Source organism: Haliotis cracherodii, unplaced genomic scaffold (genome assembly GCF_022045235.1).
Source record: "Haliotis cracherodii isolate W230 unplaced genomic scaffold, xgHalCrac1.p SCAF_7, whole genome shotgun sequence".
NCBI lineage: Eukaryota > Metazoa > Mollusca > Gastropoda > Lepetellida > Haliotidae > Haliotis > Haliotis cracherodii.
In genome coordinates, this window is record NW_027266330.1 from 3,102,457 (window position 1) to 3,122,069 (window position 19,613).

The 19,613-nt window shown below is 40.9% G+C and overlaps 1 protein-coding gene across 2 annotated transcripts in view; it reads right to left on the reverse strand.

Moving 5' to 3' along the window:
* Positions 1 to 19,613, reverse strand: part of LOC139447275 (ankyrin repeat domain-containing protein 2-like) — a 405,959-nt gene that overhangs the window by 356,164 nt on the left and 30,182 nt on the right. The gene's annotated exons all lie outside the window — the stretch shown is intronic.

The window sequence follows — 19,613 nt, forward strand, 5'->3', positions numbered from 1 at the left end:
TACATTTTGAAACAAAAGAGATGTGCAAGTCACTGTCGAGCTGTTATGATCGTGTTGTGTCGCGCCGGGTTGTCGCCATTGACATCATTTCTGTAGTGGGTGTGGGATTATTACGAATATAGATTTGCAAACAATGGTGTACAACATGTTATTCGGTACCATATGTGCAGTCCTTGGCTTCTGAACTAACCCACCAGTTCTACGAGGGCGTGAGAAACACCTGCATGTGATTCGTTTGACTGGAGTATGTTGTCGTCATCAAAATCTCTGGTAATCTATGGTACGATTGGACTTGAGCTGACTACTGCCCCTCTGTATACATATAAATCAAACATGTGTTAGTCACATATATGGGTTAGTTTTCTCTTCTCAGGACCTTTGTGGTGTTCAGGACACAATACTATGCAATGGAAATGTCACCTGACACTTTCATTATTTGGAAGTCTGGTGTTATTGAATAGTCTATATCCTTGAGTCATGAAAGAGATACGCAAAAATATAGAAATCATCCGTGCCAGAGAGTAACCTCGTCTCGATTATCCAACAAAACAGATTCTTATCAATTGGCCGTAAAAGACAAAAAAGTGGTAAATTTATATGAATAAATCCATGAAAATCAGTTATGACAGCAGGAGTCACACGTTGATTACTATACTATGCCAAAAGTTGGGGTTATTTTGTTTTGAGATGAACCTACAAGAAAATGTCTGACAATAAAGAAATTGATGTGAAAAGAATTTTTCCGAAGAAATCAGACTCCCAAACACAACATTGTGACAGTGATTAAGCACGTGAGCTATGACAGCACGTTTAAGGGGTCATATGCCAAATTCACAATTGCCACTCAGACGTTGTGAGCATACGCATATTGCCCTTTGCAACCAAACCCTCAAAGAAACTTCATTAAACACATTTATACATTAAGGATAGAACAGCATTGATCATGCGACGTTGTGGACGTTAACGTGCTATAGGCCAACAATCTGCTGATGACATACCAACAAGCACATAACGTTGATGGCCGATGCCGCTCTGGCAACAACCCCAGCATAGGAGAGACTGGTCAGAACGATGACATTATCAAATAGGTTACAACATGCAACTGGTGTAAGGGGACATATCGTCTGCACAGATGACACTTGCGAGCACAACATACTGCATGTAATTTGTATCATTCATCAGGTAACACACATATACAGCAGGGATGGAGGGAAGACATGGGTTCGAATCGCCACATTGGTACAACGTGTGAAGCCCAATTCTGATGTCTTCCGCCATGATATTGCTGACATATTGCCCAACACGGCGTAAAACCATACTCACCCATTGACTATAGATCAGTGTGTCACACACATGCATAGAGGGGCATGTAACTCCGAATTATATACATGCATGGATCTGCAAATTTCACACATGCCAAGATCAGTTTGTGAAATCCATGCATTTATGTCAAAGCTGCAAACGCATGTATCTCCACGTTACACACATGCCTAGATTAGCTTGTAAAACACATGCATGTATATTAAAACTGTACTCGTGCCAAGATCAACATGTCAAGCACATGCATATATCTCTAAATGAATATAGGAGCATGTTAGTCACGTGAATCATCACGTAACACATGCGTAGATGATCACGTTACGCACGTGCGTAAATCACGTTACAAGCAGAAATGTCCATGTTACATGAATCATCACAACACATGCATGAATAACGTTATAGACATGTGCAGGTCATCACCTCACGTAAATATATAGATCATCACGTTACGTGCGTGAATCATCACAACACATGCATGAATAATGTTATAGACATGTGCAGGTCATCACCTCACGTAAATATACAGATCATCACGTTACATGAATCATCACAATACATGCATGAATAATGTTATAGACATGTGCAGGTCATCACCCCACGTAAATATACAGATCATCACGTTACATACATGAATCATCGCAACACATGCAGATCACAGATCAAGAGGATAGTCAGTACTACATTCATACAAGTACAAGAACACAATTAACAATTATCTGCTGCACATAATCATTCATACAATCGCAGGAGAAAGGTCACTGTATGTAGTCAAACCAACACTTTGGTTGTGTGAAAACTATTGCATGTCAAGAAGGGTACAAGGGAGACTACTCAGGCTGATTCAAGTAAACAACAGTTGCGACTTATAGTACACTGACATCTCGCATGCCGGGTGATCAGTCACTGCGAGTCAGTCAACACTGTCCCAGTGGCTGGTGAAACTATTGTTCGCAATGAACGATGCAAGGGAGGCTACTCCGTCAGTTTCAGGTACACCACACTGGCCGCTCATGGTATTGTGACTACACATGTCGGGTGCGGGTTACGCCTCTCACTGTTAGTTCAGTCAGTCAACACTGTCACAGTGTGGGATGTATGATACAGTGCTCACTGTAAACGGTGCAAGGGAGACTACTCCGTCAGTTTCAGGGTACATAACGTTGGACGCTCCTAGTGCACTGACAACACACGTCACCGTTACTTCAGACATCTTTTACTGTCACAGTGTGGGGGGTGTGATAGGGCTCATCGTGGACGGTGCAAGAGAGACAATTACTTGTTCGTTTGTTGTTTAATGCCGCACTCAGCAATATTCAAGCTATATGACGACGGTCTATAAATAAGCCAGTGATTGACATCGGTTAGCATACGGGGATACGATGACATGCATCAACCAAGCATAGCCGTCTTTTACGGCAACCCTGGGTTCTGGAGACCTATTCTGACCCCGGATCTTCACGGGTCACTACTCTTTTAAAGCTTTATGCACTCTACACCTGTCCTAGTTCCAAATGCTGCCTCAACTTGTGTCAAACTCCTACACAGGGCACATCTCAGACATTGTTTTTGAGATGGGTGCCATCAGAGGGCACGTTACGTTCACCTTTTCGCGAACACCTAGTATCACACTGACTTTGCATTTTGCAGAGGTTTCTTATGAATAAGGAAAATAGCTTGTCGCTTTTATTTGAAGAATGTATTTTCAATAATACTCAGCCACCAGGCGTTAATATTCGGTTAACATAAGGCATTTTCAAGGCCTACACAGTATTGATAGAGCCCAGGCTACCCCTGTATACGGCAGAATATTTTGGCTTCCTTAGTTTGTTTGAAAAATGAATGTGTATCGCAAACAAAGGTAGGACGAGTGGGGTAAAGAGCTCTATCTGGTTTACCTATATTTCAAGTATAAATAGATTCACACCACTGTCTTCCATTTGGACAGCATAGTGACACATGTTGTCGGGTTCGAATGTTTATAGCCTATTAACTGTGTCTTCCAACGCCCCACCCCCAATATTCAATGGTGATGCAGCTATAGCTGAAGACGGTGTAAAATGCTGTCTGGAAAAGACAACTTGAGATCCTTATGGTTAAACACTTATTAAAGGTATATGCATTACAATGGGCAAGAGTTAACCTGTCATTAACCAGCTCCAAATCAGTGAATATGCAAAAATGTAACAATTACAGCTCACCCCGTTGCGAGAGAAACTGCTGAAATTGCATGGATTTGAGAGTTTGTTACCACAGGAAGCTTGGTGTGAGTGGCAGGGATTACTGAAGCACTTGCAGTATGACATTATTGCACACTTAACCACTTGACAACTCAAGGAGTGAAGAATGTGTTGCACGATGAGACTGCTCGCCTCCTCACAAAACTCGTAAGAAAAGAAATATTTCCTTGTACAGTGTGAATAGGGAGGCGTGTTGGGTGTCAAGTTAAACTCTAGAGACCGCCTTCATCTCCGTGGTCGAGTTGATGGAACGTCTGCCCTGAGGACCAAAAGACGTAACTAATGGCACTTGATGTTATTTACGTCAGTTTCCAATGTTGATGATAGCACCTCGCTAGCACCATTTGTTAAACTTTGTGATCATGAAATGCATTATACCGTAATAGAAACAGCGAAAATCTCTTAAATATAAATTAAATAGCTATAATCTGTCAAAAATCTATCTGACATTTGTAAGACCTACTCTGGAATACTCATCGGAAGAATGGGACAACAGTTCTGTTTATAACGAAAATAAACTTGAATTAATACAGCTTGATGCTGTCAGCATATATTTAAATTTTGTCTAATTAATGTTTTACAATTGTTTCAGGGTTTAAGTTATCAGTAATAACCTGGGCTATAACTGCGATCAACACCTGTGTCTGTTCTTCATGTTATGAAGCAGTCCCGGTTTCAACACTGTCACAGGTTGGAGATCACAGTACAAGGGAGACTACTCTTCATTCACACCACACTGGCGGTCACTGCAACACTGACACTGAGCAAGTTAAAAAATAAACATCATTATACGTAATCTTATCAAAGTTACTATCACCACAACGATAAGACTTCTCCATGAGGACACGGTTAGTAAATGTCACCAGAACGTCCACTGTTTGTCTGACGATTGTTTTACAGGCCATCGTGATAAAGCTGGGCAAAGGCTGACGACAGCGTAAAATACCGTCTTGGAAAGACATTTAGAGATCCTCATGATTACAATCATCATTACAAACGTATTTAAGGTATATGTATTATAATTTACAAGTTATTAACATTGTAATAATCAGCTCCAAAATGGTGGAGTTCACCCAGTTGCGACAGGGGTTGTTGAGTTCACATACATTTCTTTCTTTATCACACAACAAGAAGCGTGGTGTGAGTAGCAGGGATTACTGAAGGGTTTACAACACGACATTAATGCACACGTCAACCACTTGACAACTCAAGGAGTCTTACAGAGGGAAGAGTGTGTTGCACACTGGAGACTGCTCACCACGAAATAGTTCCTTGTACGTTTTTAGCAGTGTGAATACATTGGCGAGTGGGGTGTCACGTTCAGGTGTCGATGCCGCTTCCATGGTTTAGTCGATAATGTCCTCCCGGAGAGCGGAAGGTCGGTGGTTTGATCATTGTGTATAAACTATAATTCTACAACCAAAGTTCGCTGATTAGTAACACAACGAGTCGCAAAGTATCTGGGTTTCCCTGTGGCTGGTTAATCAGCTCCAACTCGGTGAATATGCAATAATGTAACACCTACTTTTTATCCAGTTGCGACCGAAGTTGTAAAGTTCTTTATCACACACCAAGAAGCTTTCAGTGAGTAGCAGGGATTAGTGACTCGCTGAATGACAACACGACACTAATGCACACTTCAACCACTTGACAACTCAAGGAGTCTTAAAAATAGAAGATCATGGTGCACAATAGAGACCGCTCACCTCCTTAAAAACACTCCTCTGAAAGAAATAGTTTCCTTTTCGTTTTAAGCAGTGTTTCCAGCATCTGCTTTTCAGTAAAACCTGACAGTTGTGAACCTAGATTAGATTAGCATTTCGAAGACTAAAACACAAATGTGCTGATTACCAACTATCTGTATCACCTGTCAAGTACCTCACTATAACATGTTCGGGTGCATCAATACATCGCTTTAGCACACGCTGAGTACCTCTGTGCATTTTGCATCAATGTGTATCTATAATATCTAGCTGCTGGATATGTTGGTGTCAGACAGATAAATGTACAAAGTGAGTGAGTGAGTGAGTATAGTTTTACGCCGAACGCTTTAACCACTAGGCTAACCGACCGCCCCAAATGTACAAAGTTATCTGTTGGACCCCAAATAAGACATTAACTCACCTATTGTTCATGAACCCACACATTTCCTCATCTGAACAATCGGTTGACTTCAGTGAAGTAACTCTGCAGGGTTGACTTTTCTTATGTTTATCTTCATTTTCTTTCCATGACAATAATTGTCATGTAACGAATCATCCAATATTCCCTGCTAATTATCAGTCTCCAATGTCCGCCTCGTTACGTGGGATACTCTTGACAAGATGCTTTCAGTCAAATCAAATGCATATATTTGTATTCATATTGTAATTGACATATGCACTGCGGACTGCACTGATATCTGATAGGTCACTGATGTAAGATTCAGCATTATCGCTTTGAGGAGAACAGGGCCCTTCGTGTTCAACATGCTCTCATACTTATAGACACATACTTAGCGTCATCTAAATACAATGATAGACAACTCACTCGCATATGATCACATAGATGCGACTGTTTACTAAGACCAAGTGCGCCTCGAAGTTATTTGTATATTATGATAAACAACTCATTCGCATATACAAAGTTATCTGTGTAGAATGATAGATCCGTGAAAATACGGGGTAGATAGGGTCTTCAGCAACACACGCTTGTCCTAAAAGGCAACTATGCTTGTTAGAGGCGACTAACGGGAGACTCGTTGACTTTGTTGATGCATATCACTGATCCCAATTGCGTGGATCGATGCTTATGATATTCATAACTATATTGTCTGGTCCAAATTCGATTATTTACAGACCGCTGTCATATAAATGGAATATTACTGAGTGCGGCGTAAACCAACAAACCAACAAACAAATTTGTATTTAATGATCTCAGCAAAATAATCATATATCAACATCTGTCTATTAAAACAACGTGTTTCGCGAAGTTTTCTGTATGCTGGTGATATCATACATATATGGGGGGACTTATTGTCGAGAATATTACAACCGTCATCTCTGAAAATAGACAAAACCGGTAATCCGGAATAGACTGAACCAAGTCACAAAACACGTATGAGACAAGTAGGCGATGCACACAATGTGGGCAAACATATTTGGTTTGTTACAAGTACGCATGATGTGCATATACAGACACTGACGATGAAAGAATGTACTTAAATCTCAAGCATTGTCACAAGTCAGCATTGCCACTGGTCTGTCTGTATCTACGCTAACACACGGCAGATCAGAAGGCATCGCTCGTGACAGAGGCGAGAGTAGTTTCATTAGCCTAAGTAAGTGGCGAAATTTTCCTGTATTCAAATCCAAACTTGGCAATTCGACCAGTGAGCTGTTCGCCGATTTGTACAGAATTCGTATATAGTGCGAAAACAACTGCCAACTCTAGACTGTATCTATGCCATGATAAAAACGTATTTGAATTATAAGGGTTCTAAAGCAATCTTACTGTTATCTCAAAAACAAATGAGATTTAGATTGCGTATAGCACAGTCAAATCACAAGGTGCTTGTGGAACGGAATGACATTTTTTGCAAAGCGCATGCAGAACTTACATGAAATACAAAATACCGAGAGGAGAACCGGCCAATCATCCCTATGGATGAAACATGGTTGCATGTGCACCACACTGACCCGAAAGATTGGCAGTTGGAGGGTGCTATGGCTCTAGTTGGGGCTCAACCCCCGTACAGGGCCGGATGTCGGCTGCTCATAATACATGCAGGGCCCAAGAACGGATCTGTACCACATACGCAACTTACATTTGATGCCAAACTCATAACAGGTGATTATCATGACGAGAGGGATTTTGATACTTTCTCGCGTCGTAATACATTGACATCAAGTTCAAGACATCGAAATGGCTGACACGATAAATGTGACGGGCGAGTAGAATGGATGTGCATTTCTTCATTTTGTTCACTCTAGGTATAGACATAGCGAGGATATTCGTACACGATCATGCAGTCAAACTCTCTGACGCTGCTCAATGTATACTGAAACGCTGAGTTTAAGATTAAAGGGTCTAACTGATCAGAAAGAACGCTTCTGTATGTATTCGTGCAAGAGTTATTTTATTGTTGTTCAACCGTATTCCTTGACAACCAATGTGACAAAACTATTTGCATCTGTTTCCAGGGTAACTACACATTGCCCAAGACTCAGTTTGAGGTGGACATCTCCTTCCTGCCTGCTGGTTACTACTTTGGTCAACTGACCATGAATGATAAACAACTCCCCAGTGGCCTGCTACCAGGTCTACCTCACATTTGCCTGACATTGTATAACTGCTGTATCACATGGCTGTCACGAACAACGCCCCAGTGGCCTGCTACCAGGTCTACCTCACATTTGCCTGACATTGTATAACTGCTGTATCACATGGCTGTCATTGACATCGTCCCATATCATATTGCCAAGTGATTTGGGGCAACAGAGATACATTTGCAAGTGAATCTGATGCTGAGGTTACACCAGTTGTGCTTTGTGCCTACAGATAACTGCAGTTTGTAAATCCTGAGAGGATTTACCTTGAGCCAACTAAAAGGTGGATTAGATGGTTACATTGTGTTAGGCTCTGGATATTGCAACAAAAAACGGAATTCTGGTATCCACGTAATACAAACCTACAAAATACATGTGTATTATCCAGATGTGGACATGCAGCTTGTGCTATATTGCAGTCAAAATATATACACTACAGATATGATCTGGAAATATAGTTTGTGAAATATTGCAGAAAGAATGTATGCACTATTGATAACATTTTTTTATCATATAATGGGTCGATTTCTGGGCAGGATAAAGCCAATGGATAAAAACGATATCCGTAGGGGTCATATGCAGATAGAGATGCAAATATCAAAGGTCAAGTAGGGACTACTTTCACTGTTTATAAACAAACATGGCGTAGCCCTTGTCACTCAGTGATCGAGTCAGAATTAACCATCGGGAATCTAGTGAAACTACTGGGATAATTGCTATCATTATGAAAAGAATAGTCTTATATATTGAAAACCATTGTCTAACTGTAACATAGTTGAGGCATTTTACAAGTTTTGGCAACTTTTGAGATATAAATTGCGAAACAATCCAGCGAGGACACTAGGCCTAGCCAAGCGGGGTCACTTTCCATATCTGTGCTTGTAGACTTCTGCAGCTTGGAACCTTTTCCACTAATTAAAACAGTTGGATTTGGCAGAATTATGTTCGAATTGTTACCTTGTTTCGTTTTATCGCTGTTTGATATCTGACTGCACCTCGTAACGTTATGACAGGACAGGCCGACTGTCAACTACGTCTAACTGTGGCCGTGACGTTTCATAGACAAAGATTAGAGTAGCTTCCCTTTGATAAAGGGCAGTTACTTCATCAGACAGACCGATGGATTGCCGCGAAAGGCAAGTAAAACAATTTGTGTAGGCAATTGTTGTTTTGCATAGATGTAGTTAGGCAACTGTAAAAGAAACAACTATATTGGCTACTGTCACTGTCCGACTGACACATCACTTACCCTGTGACGTAATATATATTAATGCGCACGTTCCAGGAAAAAAATGTCGAGCACAGAATTTATGAATGGCATCATATGATGAAGACGTTATTACGCTTGTGTGTTTGGGGATGGTAAATACAAAATAGCCAAGGCTCTCTAAATACAATATGTATTCCTAATACAGGATATGTACCATCCCAAAACACACTCACGTGATAACCTCTATATACTTTGTCTTGGAATACTTTTCGAAGTGGAACTGTTCATGTGGTCGGATATTCATGAGTGCGTAGCTGAACATGTTATTTCATTTCAGTCTCATGTTTACACCTTTGTATTTAACTGCCATCACAGATTCTTCAGAGAGTACTATGTCTGTATGGAGTCATATGTAAGTTCCCGTCAGAAAGTCGCTCCCGAGTGTATCGTTGTCATTCAATTCTTGCCAAATTATGAATAGAGGATGAGGATGGTCGGGATTTCTAAAATGTGCTCAGATTTCCCGAGGAAAGATGACGCCACACATGCCCTTAATGCTCCTGTACTCCGATGAATCACATGCTGTTGTATGTTCAGTGTCAGCAGTAATGGCGCTATGTCTTCATGAACTACATTGCAAGTTTACCAGGGAGGACAACGTTGCAATTATATTGATTAGCTGGAGTACAAGAATAAATCCAACATAAACTGTCACATTTATATGAAATGTGAACCAGTCGGTTCGACAGATATACACATTACAACACTACTTCTTCAAGCACCTTTATTTACACATCAACAGGATTATATGAAAACGACAGCCCTACTGACAGAACACTGTACAACATTAATCCATTAAGACACATTTGCCATCGAAGCCTGACTAATCGGACCGGTAAACGTCTCACAGGCTTTACCGTTTACTGCATGGCATAACGTCGCTGGTATACAATGCTTTTCGTAGGGGTCGACAATTGAGGAATAGGTTATAGAAATCTGTGACGTAGGTAGTTGAGCGACATCATACTCCACACGGCGTGTATCGTTCGGCATTCCATCAACCACCGGTTTGTCATTATTTAACCTCTGTATTATAACTGCATCAGCAGCCATCAACATCAGCTTATTGGTCGCTTTAACTGGTGTCCCGTTATTTGACTTGACTGGTGTGCCGTGATTGACTTGACTGGTGACCTGTGATTTGACTTTAACGGCAAGTTATGATTTGACTTTACTTGTGACTTGTGATTTGACTCTACTTGTGACTTGTGATTTGACTTTACTTGTGACTTGTGATTTGACTTTACTGGAGACTTGTGATTTGACTTTATTAGTGACCTGTGATTTGACTTTACTTGTGACTTGTGATTTGACTTTACTTGTGACTTGTGATTTGACTTTATTAGTGACTTGTGATTTGACTCTACTTGTGACTTGTGATTTGACTCTACTTGTGACTTGTGATTTGACTTTACTGGTGACCTGTGATTTGACTTTACTTGTGACTTGTGATTTGACTTTACTTGTGACTTGTGATTTGACTTTACTGGAGACTTGTGATTTGACTTTACTTGTGACTTGTGATTTGACTTTACTGGGGACCTGTCATTTGACTTTTCTTGTGACTTGTGATTTGACTTTACTTGTGACTTGTGATTTGACTTGACTGGTGACCTGTGATTTGACTTGACTAGTGTGCCGTGATTTAACAGCAGTCGTCTGCGGCACGCTATTTGCTGGTCAGAGTTGCGTCCCCTTTTAGCGTACCAGACATCCTCATCGTGGGTTGAATACCAGATTCGCCCTGACCATGTGTCTCGGTTTTTCAGCACCAAAGCGGTAAATTTCCACGCCTGCTTCATTCCGGGTTTCCCTCCCACATTAAGCTAACACGTCGTGATATAACTAGAACACTAGCTGTTCACATCTCACTCACTCCCACATTAAGCTGACACCCCGTGATATAACTGTAACGCTAGCTGTTCACATCTCACTCACTCCCACATTAAGCTGTCACGCCGTGATATAACTGGGACACTAGCTGTTCACATCTCACTCACTACCACATTAAGCTGACACGTCGTGATATAACTGGAACACTAGCTGTTCACATCTCTCTCACTCCCACATTAAGCTGACACGTCGTGATATAACTGGAACACTAGCTGTTCACATCTCACTCACTCCCACATTAAGCTGACACGTCGTGATACAACTGAAACACTAGCTGTTAACATCTCACTCACTCCCGCATTAAGCTGACACGTCGTGATATAACTGGAACACTAGCTGTTCACATCTCACTCCCTCCCACACTAAGCTGACACGTCGTGATATAACTGGAACACTAGCTGTTCACATCTCACTCACTCCCACATTAAGCTGACACCAGACGGACTCACACACTCACTTGAATGTGTGGTCACAAAGGTGCAATATTTCATGTATAATTTTGTACATTCGTCTGCGTTTACATTCGTTAAGACGCGCCTCTGTCCGTACTTACAGGCGAAATTTGTCACCGCCCACATCCGCTTCCGTAACCTCCAAGAAGGCATTCGGCACCACTCGAAACTTGTGTAACCTTATTCAGCATACCCCAGAATGACATGAGTTGGCCACAAATGGATCATGACAATTTATGGACGTCTTCCACGGAAGTACGCATGTTTGTACCTATTTGAGAAAGAGGCACACCATCCTAGAGTTAATAATATTATTTGTTTGTTTCTTTTTTTTTTGTATAACGCCGAACTCAGCAATATTCCAGCTATCTGACGGCGGCCTGTAAATAATCGAGTCTGGAACAGACAATCGAGTGATTGACATCATGAACATCGACATGTATCAACAAAGTCAGCGAGTCTGACCACCCGGTCCCGTTCGTCACCTCTTACGACCTGCATAGTCGCTTTTTACGGCAGATGGGTTGCTGAAGATCTGTTCTACTCCGGAGCTTCACGGATGGAGACAAGCATGGGTTGCTGAAGATCTGTTCTACTCCGGAGCTTCACGGGTCCCTGGAGATAATACGATCCTTTTGTATACATATAAAGGAATGAAGTGCACATTTGAGGGGTGGCTCTGTATATTATATATAGGGCGTACATTTTCATTACTCTCCTGTGCACATACTTACTACATAATTTCAATATTGTTGCGCCTGAGTCGGCCCGTGAAGAACCGGGATAGAATGGGTCTTCAGCAACCCATGCTTGCCGTGAAAGGCGACTATGCTTGACGTAAGAGGTGGACTAACGATATCGGGTGGTCAGATTCGCCGACTTGATTGATACATGTCATCGATCCAAATTGCTTGGACCGATGTTCATGGTATTAATCACTGGGTTATCTGGTTCAGACTCGATTATTTACAGACCGCCGTCATATACCTGGAATATTGCTGAGTGCGTCGTTAAACAACAAACTAAACCAAAAAAAACAAACATGTGTCATGTTCATAATCAGAGAGGTATGTGTAAAACAGGAACAGCACGTAAACATTTTAGAGACACGTATCAATACTGGTGTCATCGATGCACACACGGAGTAGAATGTATATGTGTACACCACGCTATCTAGAGTGGAAATACAGCAACTAGATCTATCACATTAATTTTAGTAATACACTGTTTGAGAACACGTTGCATTGTGTACTCTTCATACAGACCCGCGAAAAGCCATCAACAAAATCATTTTCCTTTTAGTTAGGATTCATCTCCATTCTACCATGATAAAATTAAACGCGTATTATTTGGTGTTAGCTCATTGTGGTTAACAGAAATCGCGACACCGCCCACCTCCCACTTCCACACACAATCATGTAACCAGAAATCGCGACACCACCCACCACCTCCCCCATTTAAATGTCCACTCTCTAAGTAATGTTAAAGCCAAAGAAAATGGTTTGACGATACATTATTTCCGTTTTGGGTTTCATCTTTTTGATTGTGTATATAAAAACAAGGATCCTTTGAGCGGAACGAAATTGTCTATTTCAGACTTTTCACTGTAATATACTGAACTTCAAAAGGAACGTCAACCCAAGTAACATTGCATGAAAAGTGGGCATTTAAATATCTGGGTAATTTTTGTCAAAGTTTCTAAAATTAACACTACCTTGTCCGGAAAAATGAAATTTGATGAAAAACCCCCAAACAGATGACAATAAAACCGATCGCCCAAACGCATCACGTCACTGGCCATGGCAACCCGATGCACGTGAGTTCCGTGCAAAGTGAAATGCACATGCGTGCCCCCATTTCTTGCCCTATAAAAATCCACCCAGATCGGATAACATTCATTCGTTATTGAATTGATACCACATGCCAAGACTGACAAAAAATCCACCAAGCCCTTGGACAATTGCCAGCTGGACAAACCGCCCGCCAAGTAGCCAATGTATTTCAAGTCCATGTAAGGACCATATACAGGCACCAGCAACGGTACCAGACCACCAACAGTACAGATGACCGACCACATAGTGGAAGACCAAGGCTCACCACCCGACGTCACGATCGTCAGATTTTGCGACAGCATCTTCAAGATCGTTTCGACGATTGACGAACAGACACCTCCACTGTCACAGGCCACAACGAGGACCCATTGTGACACCACGTCATCGCCGGGACCGTCTTCAGTGGGCGACGCAGCACCAGCATTGGCGCCACCAGCAGTGGAGAAGAGCCCTCTTTTCAGACGAGAGCCGTTACTGTAACTCGACAGCAGATGGCAAAGAGACGCCGTGGGGAAAGTTATTCGGATGCTTGTGTTGTTGAGAGAGACCCGTGGGGTGGTCCGAGCATCATGGTGTGGGGTGGAATTGGTCTTGCACAGAGGGTCGGCCCTGAGGTCTTCCAGAACATCGGTCCAGGGAGAGGCAATGGTGTCACAGCAGCTCGGTACATTGATCAAGTCTTGAGACCACACGCCATACCTCATTTGGCACGTCGTCGCAACCATGAGTTTCAGCATAACGCCCGTGCCCACACTGCGAGAGCAACAAGAGATTTCCCCCAGCAGAATGGCACCAGAACCATGCAGTGGCCTGCCCTCTGTCCCGATTTAAATCTCATTGAGCACCTGTTGGACGAGATTCAAAGACGGCCGAATGACGTCCGACCAAGGTCGACAACTGCAGCTGAACTGCGTCAGGCGTTCCTCAGAGTGTGGGCTCAAGTGCCTATAGCCTTCATCAATCGCCTCATCCATTCCATGTATCGACGCTGCACGGCAGTCATCAGTGCTCATGGCGGACACACGAGATACTGACTTGTGATGCCATTTTCTCAGAGACTACTGCTGTGTTTCACTCTAAGAACATTTGGCACTATAATTTCAACCTTGATGATCAGTTTTGCCAAGTTTCACCTTTTTAATGTGTCTTAAAGTATGTTTACAGTGTTTGGACAAATAAGGTTTCTCATATATCTATCCATGGTGACGTTTCTCTTGCGGTTCAGTATATAAACCACAAAACCCTTTCCAGGACCATTAGAAATCCCTGCAAAACCGACATGTCAGGCAGCACAGAGAGCATTGTCAGCAAATGTACATGCAGTATGTGTGGATTTTATATAATTAATAACATATTATTTTTCGTTTCTTGAGTTTTTATTTGATTAAATTTTATTTTGAATATATATCCTGTGTCCACATAAAAAAAATCGAACACCTAAATTATTTTTATATTTGATTTGAGGTTGAAGTCTATAAGTGCAAAAGACCTTCACAATCCTGGTGAGCTTCGGCAGTCAGTGCAGTGTTCGAAATTGACATCGGCCCGTAGGTCCGAGGCCAACAGATTTGCTCTCGGGCTGATAGTTTGAAGTTTCACCAGACCCTTACGGCCTGCAGTTCATTTAATCTATTGTATTTTAACATTATTTAAGAAATGTGATAAATATAACTTTCATATTCATTAACAGTGGAATTAGACATTTCAAATGGTGTATGACATGTAGTCGCAAAGATGTTATAAAAGGTTATAATTTCCTTGATAAATGTAGGCTTCATCTATCAACACCAAGTCTCTGGGATCTCGGTTGGATAGCAGTTAAAGTTTCTGGTTGACTGGCTGTGTTTTGGAAATAACATTGCAAGAGTATGTGTCCCTGCTTCAGCTAAAATGTTTGCGCCAACAGTTTTCCACTGGGCCTACAGGTGTTCCACTGGGCCTACAGGCGTTCCACTGGGCCTACAGGTGTTCCACTGGGCCTACATGTGTTCCACGGGGCCTACAGGCGTTCCACTGGGCCTACAGGCGTTCCACTGGGCCTACAGGCGTTCCACTGGGCCTACATGTGTTCAAACGGGGCCTACATGTGTTCCACTGGGCCATCAGCTTTCCCACTGGGCCTACATGTGTTCCACTGGGCCTACAGGTGTTCCACTGGGCCTACAGGTGTTCCACTGGGCCTACAGGTGTTCCACTGGGCCTACATTTGTTCCACGGGGCCTACATGTGTTCCACTGGGCCTACATGTGTTCCACGGGGCCTACATGTGTTCCACTGGGCCTACATGTGTTCCACTGGGCCTACATGTGTTCCACTGGGCCTACATGTGTTCCACTTGGCCTACATGTGATCCACTGAGCCTACAGGTGTTCCACTGGGCCTACATGTGTTCCATGGGGCCTATATGTGTTCCACTGGGCCTACACGTGTTCCATGGGGCCTACAGGTGTTCCACTGGGCCTACACGTGTTCCACTGGGCCTACATGTGTTCCACTGAGCCTACATGTGTTCCACTGGGCCTACATGTGTTCCACTGGGCCTACATGTGTTCCACTGGGCCTACATGTGTTCCACTGGGCCTACATGTGTTCCACGGGCCTACAGTTTTCTGAATGGGCCTACAGTTTTCCCACTGGGCCAACAGATTTTTGAAATGTGCTGGCTCTTACGGCTCTCAGTTTACTCACAGTTTACCTGCAGACACTGGTCAGGTGACTATATATAGGCTATATTTTGCAGCGTATGAAGCGCACGTGCACTACCAATACAAGCTGAAGACAATAAACCTTGCAGAGGTGGTATTTCATGCGCTAGTGACCACTGTTAAATATAACCGTTCTGGCGATTCTTACCCAGATTGTAACAACATGATCAAAACTCAATCAGGATGTTTATCACTGAAGAAAATATATATTTCTTGAAAAGCGCACTTTGCAATGTTTGTCATTAATGTAAGTAATATTCCTTATCGGCGGAATGGCTTGAAGGACTGTAAGTACCAGCATTAACTAACAGACCACTCGCCTTGATGTCAGTTGGCAGTGTGCCTGGAGAGTATAATTATGATACATTCTGGCACATATTTATTATTCAAATATATCGGCATCAGTTATATTTTGAAAGGTATATACTATGACAATCCGTTCATCAAAAATATATCCCCAATTAGTTTGAATTTTGTTATAAAACGTAATGTTATGGGAGAAATAATTTATGGATGTCTCTATTATTAAAATGAAGAAGTGGCTACGATTTTGAAATAGTTGTGCATGAGACTAGAAGTTTTAAGCAGTTTCCAAAACAGTGTCCCTCAGCATGTATCAAGTGATCCTGATACAAATCGCAATTTATTAACTGTGATCAAGGGAAAGAACTAGGAACATAATTATTACCCCTGTAAGGCAGTGTTTTAATACACAAGTTATCTGTGTGATTTTCTACAAATGACACCATCGCATGACAACGAAATCGGTCTGAAGGAATGAGACAATTTATGTTTTGGCCGACCACCGATTTTCTATGTGTCATTTAGCTAGGTAATAATGGGCGATCTTTTTCTGTTTATCTTCCCTTCACTAACCCGCTAGTGGCGCTGGCCCGGGCGGTCCTACCTAAAACTGACGGCGCATGTGGTATGTGCGATACGAGCAGTACATGTTACTGTGACGCCTGTAGACAGTTAACCAGCATAGCCTCCACCTCTGTCGGCAACGGTGACGCCGGTGTGTAGACAGTATATCTTTTCGCTTAAGAATAATCTATCTATTGTCATGTCCGGAAATAGATGTTCCGTGACTCAATGATACACCAGGGATGACAACGACTGGTTACATTGTATAGTTAACCGCTAGATAGCCGGTCGAAGCGAGGCGGTAAGATGAGCTGATCGTTCATTCCATGTCGCTTTGTTGACGTTTTGCAAATGGTACTGAAAGTGTTGCCCTTGATGTTTGAATATCACACTTTTAAAAATGAATTAGATTTTTATATACGTTCCTATATCTATGTTGTAGTATCGCCGAGCAGGCTACATCATATGCATACATTTTCAGCATGTACAGCGGTTAGGCGATGCGGTATGCAAAATGTGAAGGTCTTTTGCAACGTAAAGTTGCTAGTAGCCTCATTTTTTGAATATTGACAGCAACACATGTAAGTATTTATCAGATATATAACTGAGAGCTGTGAGAAATGTTTTCAAGAAATTGTAAGAGAAACAGGCACTGTAAAATTATGTCATCAACTAGATATCATAATACAATGTTCAAAATATAAGAAATGGATATTGGTGCGTGTTGAATAAAAGGATTTTATGGAGGAATGGTGGCTGTTTGTTGCATAATACTAGTATGATTATATTTCAATATGATAAATGAAAGACATATATCATTTTGGCCTTTTTAAAATTTTACGAAGTAGAAAATTATATTTCTTTCAGACACAGAGGACCCTATCGGTTTATATTGGTTAAAATACATAATCAAGAGTACTTATACCAACTACAATTTTGATAAATTAAAACAATATATTCATACTACTTTTCATTCTCTAGAATATTGATTGTATTAACATTGCAGTGTCTACATCCAGTTTGCAATGACAATAATCAGATGATTGTCAGATAAAGCTCATTCTTAATTTCACTAGGCCCTGCTTTTAATGTTTCCTTATTCTAATCTGATGTTTCACATTCCCACAAAAATAATTATTAATGTTAGTCTTTTTCTCTCTTCACACAAACAGATATCTGTTATTATTTTATTTGATATCTTGGCATACCTGTGCATTAGTACTAGTATTAGATTACACATTACTAATTTATTTCAGTCAGTCCGTCTAAAATCCATTCCTATTTTTCAGGCAATATGTATAATGAATTAAAGTATGAGAAAAAATATACCTTGCCTGAGTGAATCAGTCAATATATATATTGCCTTATAGTATACACTGACTGTAACATATGCAAGTATAATCTGTTATATGCAAAAACAAATAATGTTAATAAATCCATTTATCTACATGGGGTGATTGTGGGGTTCAATTTGCATTTATGTCACCATCAGAAGATTTTATGATAAACTTTCTAAATTCATATTTGCTATATGATAATAATATCTAATATATGGACTTTATACTACAAGTGTCTTGAAGTACTGTTGAATGAAACTCGGGATACATAGCTGCAGCAGGTTAGTGTGTGGGTTTGTATTGGAAATAATTTGTCAACATATAAATAAATAGATCTATAAAGTTACTAAAATAAAACTATGATTCCCAAATAAGATAAAACTATGATTTCCATCAATTTATGTATCATACACCTTTTGATGGGTAGTCAGTATGATTGGATGTTTTTTGGGACAAATCCCTGTAATTTTTTACTACTATTTTAAGAGCATGAGCAGGGTCAGAAATTGGCACTAGTCCTATAGTCCTTACCAAACTGCCCAATAGTAAAGGTATCCTAAGGACAAGTAGAAATTGGCCCATTTTTATGGTTTTGCTATATGTTCTCATTATAAGGACTAGTGGACAAAAACTGTTAGTTTCTAACCCTGATGAGGATCAGAATTCTGTAAGAAATGATGGATAAATGAATGAACCCCTGTGATGACTCAAATCACTTAATGGTGGGACACATGTTACAAGGGGCAGAATAACATGGGTAAATATCTTATTTCAAAGTATGTCTAATAATTGCCGCTGAGTAACTGATTGCTTGTTAGATGCATGTAGATTTTCATTGGGCATATTTCTAAAAAGTCATGTCAGAATATAAATTTAGATATTCAGATGCAACTTTAATTTTCATATAAAAAGTAACATGATTAAAATAAGTTGTTTTATTATTTTGAACGTCATTTCTTCTTAATCTATTTGTAAAGGCACGGATGTCTACTAACTGTATAGAGCAGTGGTAAAGGCCTGTCAAAGAAGTCTGTGTGCTGCACATTTAGGCGTATCTCCAATTTTATTACATTGTAGTCCACGGTAGTATTTGTTGAGATTTGAATCGGAATTGTGGTGGGAAAATAACACAAAGCCTGATAAATAAAATGAGTTTGCATTATTTCATCGATGCAATATGTTAGCCCAGTCTGACAGAATGCCTCGCTGTTTTCTGACGTAGAAAATACCATGGCAATATACTGTTTTTCATGACGTTTTTCCCGCTATCTTCCATCGTGACAATTCGTCTTTTAGTAGAAGACTCAACAAATGTTGATATTATAAAATAATAATCACTACAAAAAACGTGCTAGTTAAACATATTCAGTTCATATTCGCCCATTCTAACACA